General features: G+C 36.9%; 1 protein-coding gene across 1 annotated transcript in view; it reads right to left on the minus strand.

Annotated features, from left to right (window-relative positions):
- LOC107733424 (neuroligin-3-like) overlaps positions 1-3,428 on the minus strand; it is a 102,927-nt gene extending 99,499 nt beyond the window's left edge. Inside the window, exon 1 of the mRNA XM_016545029.1 lies at positions 3,149-3,428. The gene's annotated coding sequence lies outside the window, so the exon portion shown is untranslated. The remainder of the gene's footprint in view (positions 1-3,148) is intronic.
- Between the last annotated feature and the right edge of the window lie 81 nt (positions 3,429-3,509).

The following is a 3,509-nucleotide window of genomic DNA, read 5'->3' on the forward strand; positions in this document are numbered from 1 at the left end:
ATATAGCTTTAACATATTTAAATCATGTTCATTTAACAAACATAAATTATGTAGCTTTAACATATAAAAATCATGTTGAGTAAATCTAACTTTAATATGTGCAACCGATGTACATATTTTTTTTATGTTAATCCAACAGGTTTTTTTTTTCAGTGTAGTATTTATTCCACAAAAGTTCTGAGTATGCAATTATACTCTTCTTTGCTTTAATGCTCCGTTAAAATTATTTGTCGCACTGCTATGATGATTAAATAAAATAAATTGTACTTTATTACAGTATATAGTTTGGGTACATCATTGAGAAGAATTAAACAAATTAATATGTTAAATATCAAACACATTATAGTAATTTAGAGGGTAAATTTGTTTAATTGTCATGAAAATAAAATTACAATGCAAAATAGAATAAAAAAATATTTTCTTTCTTTGCTTTTCTTTTTTCTTTAGATTTTTGAGTGAAATGTAATATTTTCATGATATACTCATAAAGCTATTAAATGTAACCCTGTCTGGAATGTCAAAAAAAAAATGCATGAGTGTTTACTCATCCCTGAAAAAAAATAAAAATAACAATTCTACAAGACATTCATTCAGTTCAGATTGACACAGAAAACCACATCAGTCATCATTTGCGTTCAGTTCGCTAGCAGGTCCTGCAGTACTTTACGTTCAAACACTTTAAGCTGAAACACAGGGGCAGATGAATTACTGTCTTCTGAGTGACCTTCATCTGAGAGATTGAAATAGTCCAGTGTTTTTCAACCATGGAGGTCAATAAAGGTGATTCGGAGAACAGATCACCTGATTTGATCTAACAGTGTAGGACTACTAGAATTGATGCTATGGGGCTTTTCTTGTTTTCTGACTTTCCGGTTCTGTTTTCAAGCATGACATCAAAGTGTTTCAATCATTCAGTGTATGGAAAATTGTAGTAACAATGAAAACAGGAAAACCTAGCAGCTAGCAATAATTTGTTGCAGCATAACATTTTCAAGATATATTGACCATGTTACTAAAAACCATGATACTTTTTGCTTCTCTTGAGCATTCGTCTTGTTTAAATCATGTTTTTTAACTAGAAAAAAAAAATGCTTTAACCATTTAGTTATGTATGAATGTATGTATGTAGCCTATGTATTTATTTATTTATTTAAGCATAAAAGTGCAGGCTGTTCTTGTACTGTAAATGTTGGTTGGTACATTGATTTTAAAAAGATAATGAATGGCCATGAATAATAATGCGTAACAATAAATAACACTGTCATGAAAATACACTAGAGCAGCAAGTAAGTAATAAATCGCCACAGTTGTTTTGGATTTATCTAGTCCATATGAAAAAGACCAGCCTGTTTCTAACGACATGTTTCGTTAACTTAAAAGCAGACATCTCAAAGATGCAAAGAGCTCAGAACTCGGATATGTCGTTCAGAATGGATTTAAATCAGCGGCTACTTCAAAAATACCAGTCTACGAGGCCAAAATACAAATAAAGACATTGGCAAAGAGAGGAAATTCAAAAGCAGGACCATGCATAATCCTTCAAGACGCTAAATGCCAGAGCACATAGGTTCCCTCCGTAAAAAACCACAAGATAAAGAATGGCAGGGCTATGGAATTAGGCTTTCTTTGGAGATACCATCCACTTGGACCAATCACAATCACTTAAATTGCAGTGTGTTTTCTCTCAAAGAAATAAGCCTAACCCTAACCCAACTCTAACCCTTCTCGAAGTGAGAGCTGAAATATGCTCTTCAATGATAGGGAATGACAACAGCAATCCCTTTTATTATGTTGCTTTTAGGGACAATTGCTTATTCACCAAATCGCCATGACAACTCCAAGGCACATCTCTCTCTCTCTTTCTCTCTCTCTCTATGCTTTGCAATTCAGTGCAAATCGTCCCCCAAGTCATTTTAAACTACAGTTTGACAGCCTGGTCCTTGAAATAAAAACTGCAAAGCCAATCGAGACTGTCTTAAATGAAAATATGAGCAGCCACCAGCCAGTTTAACATGTCATTTTTGAAAGTTGCAGTATTTTTGTTCATATGAAGCAACCAATTAAGATTAAGATTATCTGTTGAATGTACTGTATGTAACTATCACTAAAGGGCAAGCAGTTTCAATTTAGACCTATTTCAAACAACATTTCTTCTATAATTTTCATACATGCAGTTTTTATGAGCTCATATTAGTTGAGACATATTACATATTACATATTTGTACTTTTAAAAAATGTACTTGTCACACAGCAGGACGATTTAAATGTTTTAATTCAATTATAAAATCTTAAAGGAAATGGTGATCAGTTACAGACTCGAGATATAGGCCTACATTTTACCTTACACAAATATATGGAAATTTTTATGAAATATGTTTTTAAAACATGCATGTATATGTGCACATATCACACGTAACACATATAAAACCCATGATTTCAACATTTATTAATAATAATAATAATAATAATAATAATAATTGTGAAATAACTGCAAACTGTTGAAAATGGATTTACAACAGACATCTTCAGTGAAAATATAAACCCAGTGGTCAGCTCGTAATGGAATCCACGCTTAACGTGAACGCAACATGGAAGACGCTTAAAATGACACGCCATCTGTTAGCGACGCGACAAAACTACTAAAATCAAGGAAACTGTGCAGACCGCTAGCGCGCGACGCGTCTTTAGAGGATGGAATCCTGACGTCGGTACCAAGTCTGCCAATGAAATACTTTTTTTTTTTATGCGAGCGACGGGACGCGACACTACTGGAAAGCTCTACCGCTGGCTCTTCTACGCGCTTTTACTGGGAGCGTTCTAGTTTTGTCGCGTCGCGACGCTCGCTTGCAGTGCAGATGGGGTGTAACAAGTGCAAGAGATCCTCAACCTCATCTCCTGTTACTTTTACCGGCATCGCAGCCTGCCTAGTTCACTTCAACAAGACCGCTTCACCTATTCTTCATCTACGGAACTGCACATCTCCACACCACAGACGCAAGGAACATTCAAGTTCACCCAATTGTTATGTGGCAATCCTGACATAAGAGATCTTGGACATAGCGGTGCGCACCGCCTTCTACAGTCTGTTCGTATATGGTGACTAATAACTTCTCCTCATAAACAAGCATTATCCTCATAAACAACTCACCTGCTTTGGTGAAATATCAAATCCCCCATTCCTGGCATTCCTGTTCCCTAAAAAAAAGCCGTGATGCGTGTGTGTCAGTGGTAATCCGTGGCAGCTGTGTTCAGATTTCGTTCCACCGCTCTTCATGCAATTCGTGTGACCTTTTCCAGCGAACGCATCCTTCATCCTTTACACTCCAGTCACATTCTGGTGTTTTTCCTGCGCGTATGATCCTGATGCTCTGGTCTTGCGTGTTCGCGAGCTCCCCACACGAGCTTCACCAGTGCGCGCTGCGCGGACACGCTTGTGTGCTCGGGAGCGCCAGCACAGGCGCGGGTTACTAGGAAACCGAAAAGCGCACACACATGCTGCATGCAGGAGA

The sequence above is a fragment of the Sinocyclocheilus rhinocerous genome, unplaced genomic scaffold (assembly GCF_001515625.1).
Source record: "Sinocyclocheilus rhinocerous isolate Xijiao unplaced genomic scaffold, SAMN03320098_v1.1 scaffold460, whole genome shotgun sequence".
NCBI classification, from domain to species: Eukaryota; Metazoa; Chordata; class Actinopteri; order Cypriniformes; family Cyprinidae; genus Sinocyclocheilus; species Sinocyclocheilus rhinocerous.